The sequence below is a fragment of the Cydia pomonella genome, chromosome 19 (assembly GCF_033807575.1).
Source record: "Cydia pomonella isolate Wapato2018A chromosome 19, ilCydPomo1, whole genome shotgun sequence".
Lineage (NCBI taxonomy): Eukaryota > Metazoa > Arthropoda > Insecta > Lepidoptera > Tortricidae > Cydia > Cydia pomonella.
Genome location: NC_084721.1, coordinates 19,176,670 through 19,189,473, shown reverse-complemented (window position 1 = coordinate 19,189,473; position 12,804 = coordinate 19,176,670). Strand labels below are relative to the sequence as shown.

The 12,804-nt window shown below is 40.9% G+C and overlaps 1 long non-coding RNA gene across 1 annotated transcript; it reads right to left on the bottom strand.

The window, feature by feature from the left end:
• Window positions 1–995: 995 nt before the first annotated feature.
• On the bottom strand, window positions 996–12,442 carry LOC133528526 (uncharacterized). Its single transcript, XR_009801007.1, has 3 exons — window positions 11,857–12,442; window positions 11,219–11,377; window positions 996–1,756 (listed from the first exon to the last, which is right to left on the bottom strand). It is a non-coding gene; the product is annotated as an uncharacterized LOC133528526 (long non-coding RNA).
• Between the last annotated feature and the right edge of the window lie 362 nt (window positions 12,443–12,804).

The window sequence follows — 12,804 nt, the reverse complement described above, 5'->3', positions numbered from 1 at the left end:
TCGACAATATTCGTATTACCAACATTTTTACACTTAGTATTTTTTCCTTATAGACCTAAGTTGACTAATTCTTCTGGATACTATCTAGATGCACCATGACTCAAGCATTGGAATAGTCTGCATGTGGCAGCAACAGATGCTGAGAAATGGTGCATCTAGATTGCCTAGATTTTATTTATTTTATTATAATACATTTTGTGTTGTCTTAATGTGCCATATGTGTGTGTGTGTTTTAAGTTATTTGTAAATTCTATGTCACTAACCCCAATTAATTTTAAGATTCTCTGTACTGTACTAACACTATGTACGTTCTGGTTTATGTACTATTACATTTTTTTAGTGTGTTTATTATTTTATTAATAAATTTTTCGAACGATGTTTTTGTTACTTCTTTTTCTATTATTTTAGATACATCGTACGGGTATTTGATGTAGTTCACAGAGAAACTCGTGGTCACAGCGCAAGTATGAATATTTGGGACAGTGTTTGAGTAGATGGTCGATAGTTTGAGGTGTCGTGTCATCGCATGGGCAGGTATCAGTGTTGATGATGAGGAAGCGTGCTAGATAGGCTTTGTGATATGCGTAATGTTGGTCAGTTTAAAGCTTACGGCCTCAGTTACTTTTTTTGCCTCTGTTGTAGGCCCCATTTCTCGAACAGGGGCCCATTTTCCGAACGGTGTTAGACTAATATTATCAGTCCTCGAAATGTCAAGTCGTATGGGTTACCATGGCAACAGACTAATACCGTTCGAGTAATGGGCTCTTGTATTAGACTAATATTATTACTCCACGAACTGTTAAGTCATATGGGCTACCATGACAACACACTAATAATATTAGACTAATACCATTCGGAAATAAGCCCCGTTAACATACGTACCAGAATATAATAGTTTTATAATTTATATTTCGAATTTTGGAGCACAAACTTAATTGCTTGAGCAAAGTAGGCACATCTTACGGTACAGTTGAGGTCAATCCAAATCAAAGACAGAGCCCGCATAGTTTTAATCTGAAGAGAAGCAAGAAAATGCTTAACGAGCTACAAACTGATTGCACATAAATCCGAACTCTGTTTAAATTTGTACAAACAATGTTGGGAGTTTATTCAACTGACTTAAAAATTCCAAAAGCAGGAGGTTTTCTATTCCATTGTTGGTTTATTGTGGTCAATAGGCCCGATTCAAAGAATGAGATACGATAACGATACGTTCTGGTTTAGATAAGTTCTCATTTAGATATCGTTTGTATGTCGTATAATTGACAGAAGCAGCTCGATCCGGGCAACCAATGTGTCACTTTGACGTTAGAGATATCGTAGATCTAATCAGCGGAATCTAAATAAACGTCAATGTTGACATGACGTTTAGTTATCGATCTTTTAAAGATCTTAAACGTGTCTTAATCATTCTTCGAATCGGGCCGTACATCAACGTGTTATACATTTGTTTATGTCTTTAATAATAACTTGAAGTTCTTCTAAAACAGTGATTTAATTAAGTAAATAGGTACTTTTGAGAACAATCGCTTCAAAAGTCGATAATAATGTTAGGAGACGAGCTATTAATTGGGCCGTTACGGTATTTAAGTTTCCTCTAAGCCTACTTCTTGACGGTAAATGTGGTAGAAACCTTAACAATAACATCTTGCGTGGGCAGCTGGTTGTAGATCATCTCCGCCTTTCCCCTGCGGAACGGCAGGACGTTGGGAAAGCTGTCGGAGGGCAACGTGGTGTTCATGAAGCGGTACAGCCCCTGAAAGAGTGGTTTTATAGTTTTGCGTTAAAGTAAGGACGCTAAGCACAAATAATTTCATACATTGACCCGCTTGTTTCTATTTCTAATCTAGTCGCAATTTGTCTGCGATTATACAACGTGTCTCTACCCCCTGGACATAGATGATATATAGATATATAGATAGATATGATGATAGGACGTGTCGATTAGGGTAATTAGAACCTAAATACAAAATATTCTACAAGTAGGGCGCAAGGGCTCTTTTTCAAGTCAATACAACATTTATAGTTACATCATATAGTTACATGAAAAATACATAACAACATTTATAAATACAACAGCCAATACCTGGAAAAACATAACATTATAATAATCTTAAAATAAATAATTACTACAATACATTAGAGATATATATTCTCTATGGTTAAAAACACATTAAATCTGGAGATGTAAAAGGTCCCCAATGTCAGAGTACTAATGCTAATAAGATTTGTAGGTGGAAAGTCTCTCCAAGTGTCAAAATGAAATTTATACTAAATAAATAAATCGCATCTGGACTGTTAAGCTAGCAGTCTCATAAACTAATGCTACAGAATACATAACTAGTATGTATAGTCTCCACGGTTAATACATTTGACGACCGGTTTGGCCTAGAGGGCAGTGACCCTGCCTACGAAGCTGATGGTCCCGGGTTCAAATCCTGGTAAGGGCATGTATTGGTGTGATGAGCATGGATATTTGTTCCTGAGTCATGGGTGTTTTCTATGTATTTAAGTATTTATAAATATTTATATATTATATATATCGTTGTCTAAGTACCCTCAATACAAGCCTTATTGCGCTTACTGTGGGACTTACTCAATTTGTGTAATAATGTCCTTCTCCACGGTCTGAGAAAAATAATAATACACAATAATAAGATTTGGAGGTGTAAAGGCTCTCCAAGTGTCAAAGAATTAAAAAAAAGTGAGTACAAAGTCTCATTCCAAACACCAAGGTATTCACGGAGAAATGAATGATTTACGATTGAATACATCGGAACAGCCTACATACTCGTATATGTGGATATACGGTAATTAAAGAATATGTCACGTCACTAGTGTCACTGTTAATCTTATCGCCACCTGTTCGTGCTTAGCGTCCTTACTTTAATAATAATAATAACAATATATTCGTGAATATTCGAAACACACAAACAGACACTGTCATTAAAATACGATTAAAACTAAGTAATTTAGAGGTTCCAGTGCTGCTAATAACACTGTACACGTGTGCGACACGTGTGTGTTATGTACGAGTATGTGTGTGTACGAGTGTTGTGACACTAATTTTTATTGTAGCTATTTATGTAAACAGCATGCTTGATAAAAAAACTAAGAATACCAATAAAGAAAATAGAATAGAAAGAAATAGAAATAGAATTTGTTTTATTCATAAACACACAAACAGAAATAGACAGACATAAAAGAGAACATAGTGAGAGTAAAGTGTCACGAAATGGCCTCATCTCAGCATGTTGCTGGCGACTTCCAGCGCTGATCTTCCGATGAGACCATCGAGTGCGAAGTAATCACGGAAGGTAACAGAAAAAAGGAAAGAAACATAAAATAAACATGACGAACATACTTAACACTAAATAAAATTGCACGGACGAAACGAACGTCCAGTCTGTACCGGTCCGGTCGGATCGTATCGTGGTGCGGCATTAAGCGTGCGCAACTAGCGCCAGGTCAGCGGTAGCTACACGAATTAAATCCAGTGACAGATTTGACAAACATAATAATAAGATGAAACTCATAATCTCAATCCGTTTTCGATCATGAAAACCATAAAACAAAGTTGACTAAAATATGTAAACAAAAGAAAAACTAATAGTAGCATAATCAGCTTAAATAAAATAACGATTATAAGGATGGTGTGTGGGGAATGGTGTCGATTCCATTGCGGAAGGAGCAAAAACATTGTGGTAAGTAATAATAGTCTTGACTACAGGCAACTTGTTTCCAATCTGCAGGTTTCCTGGTTAAGCTGGTGATTGAGCAAGTACTGTTTAAGCTTTGTCTTAAAACTATGAATACTTTGCAGGTTTCTCACTGGCGGCGGAACATTGTTCCAACAGCGGGATGCAGAATACTTAAAACTTCCTCGGAAAGCGGCTGAGGCATGACGCGGCGTCAACAGATGAATTCCACAATCACGGCGCTCGCGGAGCTTAATGCAAGATAGCTTCTTGAAAAGATATGCAGGAGTTTTATAGTTCAGTACGCCAAAGAGCAAACAAGCTAAGTGAAGTTTACGGCGGTGTTGCATTTTAAGGATCTTATGGCTATTCAGATACGGAGTCACGTGAGCTCTCAACGGAATATCAAAACAGAAGCGAGCACAGGCATTTTGAACACGCTGTATGAGTCGTTTAGTTTTGGCAAGAAGTCTTGGCCCAAACACAACATCAACATAATTCAATTTTGACAGGACGAGTGATTCAACTAATTGTATGCGCAGGTTTTCACTTAAATATGGACGGATTTTATATAGCACCTTAAGTTTATAAAAGCAACTCCTAATAGCCTCAGCGGTATGTTTCTCATATCGCAGTCCACAGTCCATTAGGAGACCTAAGTTACGGGCCTCATACACCCTCTCGACTGGTTCGTTCATCAGCATAACACTCACAGAACTACTGACACCGGCCAGTTGCTGATTGCTGCCAAACACAAGATATTTTGTTTTGCTGGGGTTAAGTAGTAGGCAGTTTTCTGTAGCCCATCTAGCAATTCTGGTGAGATCTTCATTTAGTTTTTCTATGGTACTGTTGATATCGGCTGGCTTACATGATATATACACCTGTATGTCGTCTGCGTAAATGTGGTACTTGCAATGCGTGATATGAGATGTAATGTCTGCGGAATATAATATAAACAGGAGCGGCCCGATTACGGATCCTTGAGGAACTCCTCTAGTAAGCTCAGCCTTTTTAGAGAAAAGTGAAGAACCATCACTGAGACGCACTTTCACAATTTGCGAACGGTTACAAAGATAGCTTGCAAACCACATTACAGTTTTGTGGTCAAAACCATAGTAGCTCAGTTTTGATAATAGCAGGTTAATATTCAGACAATCAAAAGCCCTTGAGAAATCGAGGAGTACTAAAAGTGTGCACATTCCCTTGTCTTGAGCATCCAGAATGTTATCAGTGACATCAAGTAATGCAGTCATTGTACTACGTCCTTTACGGAAACCTGATTGGACATCAGGCAAAATATTGTTGTTTTCTAAATAGGTGGTTAACTGTGAGCACACAACTTTTTCCATTATTTTAGATAGGCAGGGGAGTATGCTTATAGGTCTAAGGTCTTTAAGCATGGATGGGTTTGATACTTTAGGCAAGGGGTTTACTAATGCTAACTTCCAGATATCTGGAAAGGTGGATGTAAGAATAGAGGTATTTATTAGGCTTGTAATGATGTCAATTGTGTATGGGAGAGTTAAAATAAGCATTTTTAAATTTATCCCGTCAAAACCCTCGGCATTCGATTTTAAACATTTAATTATTTTGATAATTTGGCTAGAATTGATAGTCTCTAAGCGGAAAACAGAGTCATTGTACTTGTGGAACTCAAAATAAGTTAGCTGTGATATAGAGACACCTGTAGTTCCCGGCAGCTCTAGAAAATGTTTATTCAAGATATCGGGATTATTGAAATAAGTAGGCAACTCTTTATTCTTTTTAGGTAAGACTGTTGATTTCAAGTTTTTCCATAAAGTTTTAGGATCTTTTATTTTATTATTTATATTTTGTTTGAAATATGCAACTTTTTCGAAATGCAGAGCTTTATTTACAACAGATTTGAGGTCTTTGTAGTATTTCTTTTTAACATCACTTCGATTCTTGTGAAAGTCTGCCGCAGCACTGTCACGCAGCCTCATCATGAGTTTGATGGTGTCAGTAATCCAAGGGTAGGATTGTGCTTTAACCAAGGATGTCTTTACAGGGGCATGTACATTAAATATACTAAGTACTTGTTTATTAAAAGCATCAGTCATATCATTTACATTTCCAAGATTTGATATTGAGTCCCACTTCACGCACCGCAAGTCCACATCTAAATCTTCGTCGCAGATATTATTAAAAGGCCTGTAGGTAACGTGGTAAGGTTTTAGTTTCTCGCGCTTAATATTAAAATTACAAACAACAAGACAATGACCATGCAAGGAACCCACATGTTCCATGGTAGTGCTAGTGACCTGCAAGTCAGAACAGACAACATCGATCAGCGTCTGGCTGGTGTCAGTGAAATGCGTAGGCTGAGACACTAATTGAGATAATCCAGTACTCGATATAAAGTTATTGAACTGAGTGGTTTTTGTGTCGGTGCTATTCAGTAAGTTAACATTGAAGTCACCAAGTATAATAAGATTATCGTAGCTACGAATTGCACTAACTGAGTCAGTTAAGGCATCAAAAAATAGTTGCACATCCATCCAAGGTGGACGGTATGCCGTTCCGATTACCAGCTTCTTTCCGTTGAGAGCAAAAGTAATCCACATCTGCTCAACCAATTCATGCAGCGGGTCAACGGGATGAGGCCAGGTCCGAGCATTGAGATTCCGCTTAATATAAAAGCCCACGCCTCCACCGCGCGACCGGTCGCCCTGCGGTCTGGGAATATGCCGAAAACTATATCCTGGAAGTGCAGGCGCCCGCCCCTCTTCACCCGCCCTTAACCACGATTCGTTGATCGCCAGTACATCAACATCCTGCCGAGTAGTAGCCGCTATGAAATTATCATGATTTGTGCCAAGAGAACCTGCATTGTACAAACCTATCCTGAGTGTTTTATTTGCCATTATAATAATTATAATTATATACCTCAATCCACCTAACAGATGATGTTACTTTGACAAAACGGATAGTAGACACAGAACCAGTTTGGAATAGATACCATAGCCTGCAGATTATAAACATAAAGATACCAAATAAAATATACAGACACAAATTAATTATATAGTTACCAACATTAGCTGAATTAAACAAACAGACATTAACGTGCCATAGTGTAATAACAAAAAAAGATATGCTACATATGCCCGCCCAGACCTCAGACGGAGCTGACTCCAAAAACACGATGCAGGTCTGCGTCAGAGCGAATGGAGAAAGCTGGCTTTCCCTCTCCTTGACGGGCATAGATTCGGCCTCTCCTTGTCCACGAGAACCTCCACTGCTGTTGCCCACACAGCTCTCGGACTTTGTGGAACAACAGGCGGTTCGTGCGTGTGAGACGCTCGTTGACGAAGATGCGACGCGGGGGGCCCGGCAGGTTGTCATCAGAGAAGGTGAAATTTCGCCGCACCCGGGCGGCCTGCAGCAATTCGTCCCGCAGCTGTCGCCGCCCCAGCCTGACGACGATGCGACGCGGCCGGCCTCCGGCCCCACTTTCGGCCCCTTCCTCGGCCCGGGCCACCGCCCCGACTCGCTCGGCGAACACCACGTCGCGCTGCTCCAAGGTGACACCCAACTTGGCTGCGAGGACTGTGACCGTGTGGACAACGTTTTCTCCTTTAGCCTCGGGAACGTGGCCAATGTCTAGGTCGGAGAGCAATACGTCCTGGTCGCGGTCATTCAGCTCCAGCTGAAGGCGCGCCACCGTCTGCTGCAACTGCTCCGCTGCTCCTGTCTGCAATCCACCGTCCAGCTCGCTGCTGGCGGGGTCCACGGGCCGCTCCTCTAAGCGCCTGACCTTCGCCTCTAGGACATCTAGGCGGCCAGTGAGACCACTGAGGAGATTGTTTAAGTGCGCCACCTCTTGGCGCAGGCCCGCAACTTCGCCGCGCACAGATCCGAAGTCCGCGCGAAGCAAACGCAGCTGCTCAGCGACGTCATGCTGTTGCTCCAGCGGCGCATCGTCCTCGCCGGCTTCACTCGACTTCACCGGCGTATTGTCGGAGTTGTCACGCCGAGGGGTCGTCGCTTTGCACGCGGGGCACGCCCAAGTACTCAGGACGCGCGCATTCTGACCCATGCCCACGCAAGCCTTGTGGTAAGTCAATCCGCAGCCGCATTTAGCGACACCTGTCGCCCCAAGGGGTCTACCACAAGCCGCCGCACAGACAACCATTTCGCTCACTATTGATTATGATCGTAAGACGCTTTAAAAGTTCCTACGGGTGCCGCTAGATGGCGCTAATATTAACTAAAGCGTCTATATAATTTATAGCAAAAAGATAATGTTCGGACTAAGGTGGTGTTGTTAAGTGTTTGCAAGTATATGCTACAGTTCTAAATTGTATATACTTAAGGAATATATACCTATATATAAAAGGTAGTGATCAAACGATTGAATTTTCATAATTGGCACCTACCCACCACACACAAAAAGTCACTTAGTGATGCACAGAAATTAATCACTATCAATTTCACTATCACAGGCGCGCGCAGGTTGCGCACACTCACACAGCTTAAGGGAGCACATATGCACACACCGACAACTGCGGATGCAGATAAATCACAAGAATACTATTTATAAACAGAGGAATTACCGCGAGCGTGACAGTCTGTGTTACCGTCCGTGACGTCACTCCTGCACATAAAAACAGAAATATACGCGTGATAATATTATTAACCCTGAAATGGATTTAATAGTAAATTACTATTTACCATAGAGGCCGGGAAACGTAGGGTTGCAGGCCAAGCAGATATAGACGGCTGAGCGTAGCGCGGCCGGCAACCCCGTTTCTCGCCGAGATTTGTATAGTGCTTTTCTCAAACTTGCAATTAAAACAAAAAATGTAGTGAATTTGTTTTGTGGCGACCTACTCGGCTCGCCACTCTACCAGCGGTGCACTGCGCGCGTAAGTCCGCGCGCCTGCGTGATGCGCCACCGCCAACGAATATGCACAACAACGGTGATTTGTTGTGCATATTCGTTGCTAAGCAACGGTAGCGTACCTATATTTGTTGATGGTTGAATGCCAAGACTTCGTGTCACAATTTGACGTTAAAAAACAAAAGAAGGTTGCTGTACAGTCCTAGGTGTGTAAGGCAGTATGAAATTCCTATACATATCATCTTCACTCATCGCACCTGATATGTAGTATTTCCGGACCTAATTTGACGTAAGTCATGTCATCATTTCATAGCAAGTTTGAGAAAAATAAGTTTTCGGCAGAAATGTCATTTTGGGTACAAACTTTTATCACTGACTGTATATACTTTCCTTTCCACAAGTAGTTACCTGCGTATTAGTTAATACTCATCGAGAAAATTCTAAAAACCCCAAACACAATTAGTTTGCGTTATTTATCGCAAGAGTTCCCATGGCCACCTCCTGTCTCCATCATCAGATCAGCTCCGTGTCATCATAATATTGATCCATAGATATCCCACACGTATGGGTTTGATGAAAACAGATTTTTTGAGTTTCAGTTCTAAGTAAGGGAAACCCCCAAAATTTATTATTATTATTTTCTATTTTTGTGTAAAAATCTTAATGCGGTTCATAGGATACATCTACTTACCAAGTTTGAACAGTATAGCTCTTATAGTTTTGGAAAAAAGTGGCTGTGACATAATCGGACAGACAGACGGACATGACGAATTGAATATAAGGGTTCCGTTTTTTGCCATTTGGCTACGGAACCCTCGTACCTTGGCATCAATCATTGGACTAAACACTGAACTATATTACGAAAAAATGGTTAATAATAGTAAAGATGCAGGATATAACAAAAATAATATTCGCTATCGTATTTTGATAAGAAAAAAGTAGAAGAAAAAAAAATTTTGACAGGAAAATTTTTGGCTGTTATCGGAGGGTTTAGTAAAACTTGAACGACCTAAAAAAAAAATCTTGTCGAAAATATTATCCGTTCCTAAAATATTAAAATTTTTCCTAATTAGAACACACTAGTCAATAGTTAAGAGGGAAGAATAACTTTTGAAATCAAGCGAAATAACGGTAATTTTTCTATGAAATTCCATTTCGGGAGAAAACTGTATCCGCCAACTAAATCTTAACAAATCATATTGATTTTGATGTCAATCGCTTTAGCATAATATATTCTAGGTTTAAAACTTTCGCTTTTAAAAAAAATAAAAAACTTTGTTTTGGTTTGCAAATTTTTAAATAAAAAGGAAAACCTATAAACCTAGTTATTCATTGTGTCAATAACATACTAAAAAATGGAGAATGGAAAACATTTAGACGTGGAAAAACGTTTCCTCTTTTTGTATGGACGATCACGTGGTATACTTCCCTCTAATGGCTCCTCTACACGATGGCCCCACGTAGGCCAGTCTAATGGTTCCTCTACACGATGGCCCAGCGTAGGCCAGTCTAATGGTTCCTCTACACGATGGCCTAGCGTAGGCCAGTCTAATGGTTCCTCTACACGATGGCCCAGCGTAGGCCAGTCTAATGGTTCCTCTACACGATGGCCCAGCGTAGGCCAGTCTAATGGTTCCTCTACACGATGGCCTAGCGTAGGCCAGTCTAATGGTTCCTCTACACGATGGCCCAGCGTAGGCCAGTCTAATGGTTCCTCTACACGATGGCCTAGCGTAGGCCAGTCTAATGGTTCCTCTACACGATGGCCCAGCGTAGGCCAGTCTAATGGCTCCTCTACACGATGACCTAGCGTAGGCCAGTCTAATGGCTCCTCTACACGATGGCCCACCGTTGGCCAATCTAATAGCTCCTCTACACGATGGCCCAGCGTAGGCCAGTCCAAGGGACACATTTATGCGTTAGAGGGAGTAAGTGATATTGCTATGTCATTCCACCGCATAGTTGCGTGGCTTAGACTGGCCTAGGCTGGGCCATTGTGTAGAGGAGCCGTAAGGGACGCAGCTATGCGGTGGAATGAGATAGCAATATCACTTGCTCCCTCTAACGCATAAAGGCGTCCCTTGGGCTGGCCTACGTTGGGCCATCGTGTAGCCATTAAACAGATGTCCACTATTTTTTGTTACATCCTGTATGTATTATAGGTACAGTGCCGTGACTGAAGAGAAGGAAAAGTCCGTACTTTAATTTTTGAGTCATTACTCTCCTCCTTCTCCAATCCAACAATTCCAATCCAATTCATCCATGTCCAATGGGACATTTCATACCCTTAGTATTGACAAGCAACCTTCCTACTAAATTTCCGAGCATATTTTGGGCACGTCAACGTGGTGTGTTGACACCATTGTAGTAAATAGAGTATGGCGGCCGAGCCTTAAGCTTATCTCGCTTTCGGTCGAGTTCGCTGCGACGTTCAGCTTCAAAGTCGCCGACTTGATCATGCACGAGTCATCTAGAAGCGCACCAGAGAGTGGAACAGCTACACTAATTAATTAAAAATGTCCATTCCAGAAAACACAGTCGCTGGGGCCGAAATCGGTCAGGAGTAATGATCATCATTATTATTGACAAGCAAATTAGCTGGAACCTTAGATGGTGATCCATTGTTAATACAATTAAAGTCTGTGAGCGTACATACCGGCGCAAAGGGGCAGGACATTCCATATTTGTTTAAAACTACACTAAACATCTTCCCGAAGTACTGGTCTCGCTGGAACAGGTCGCACAGCTTCAGTTTTATCTCCACTGGGCTGCGATTGTATTGGTTGTTTTGGCCTTCGAAGAATACCAAATTAAGCTGGAAAATTGTTGGTTAGATTTATAAATAAGTTTTTGAAAAAAAATCAAAAAAAAAATTTTTTGTTATAAGCTTTGGTCGCTGACTGTACTCTTCTTTCAACAGGCAACTAATACTCATCAAAACATCTCACAAACCCAAACACTATTAGCTGGCGTTGTTTAATCCCAGAGTTCCTATGCCCTCCTGTGTTCATCAACAGATCAACTCGATGGTACCATAATTTTGCATTGTAATTTTTCGTATCTTTTTTTACGTTAACTTAGAAGATGAATTTTTTGACAGCTTCAATGGACTAGACGTAGACTTAAGTATATGGTTTCAATTTTAACTTGATACCTTCACTCGTCCGAAGATCGTTTCTCTCTCGATCTCGATCTCGATCGAGGTCTTGAACTCTTGACAGACAGACGGACAACAAAGTGATCCTATAAGGGTCCATTTTTCGTTTAGGGGAAGGGAACCCAAAAAAAAATTACCGTGACATTATTTCCCCAAGTATGCTTGATTCCAGCTACAAGGTTGTAGTAGTAGGTACTCTTCCTACTGTACCGCACCACGCGCGCGGACACGTTGTATACGTACTTCTCGTTCACGTAGTTCACTTCAGTATGCTCGGGGATGATATGGACACTCTAGAAACAAAAACTTTCAACAATGATTAACTAGTGAACAAGAAGAAGACTTCTTAACAATTAAAGAGTTAGTTTAGCATGGGACGCAACGTGCGTCAGCTCGCGGTGTCGCATATTGACCGTATGGTGAGCAGCAGGGGCAATAGCCAAGTTGGCAGCGGTTCGGGTGCTGGTGTGCCGAGGCCAAGGCCTTTTTAGAGGAAGTGGGGAGAAGTATACAAGGGAGAGGTTTGGATCCTCGCTCAGGGACCTTCCTGACGCAAAGGTTATCCATCGCCGTTCAACGTAGCAGATCGGTGAGCGTCATAGGTACTTTTTTTTCTGGGGGGTCGCGGGGTGACTTTCTAGTGTTATCTAGGTTATCTAATTCTCTAGGTCTTCTAATTGACCAACATTTGTTCAGCGACTTTTTGATGTTTAGTACACTTTAAAGTTTATTCTAAGACGATATGTACTGCGAATTTTGTTATGTTTAAGGCGTGACAAGCAACGTCAATTACAATAATGATGGCGTACATTGAATATTTTACTAAACTAATTACTAAAAAATATGTCCACTTACCAAAGTCCATTCGAAATAAAATGTAGCAAAAATCAAAAGCAAATCGATGTTCCCATGCCACCTCATGCTGCTAATGTATAAAAATATCGAATGATGCAAACATTAGCAGATATACATTATATACAACATCAAAATATTGTGATAATGATATCATACTTAATCGACATGACATTATTCTATTGTAGGCATTTCTGAATTGTGAACCGGACGGCTTGATTCAATAATAATTG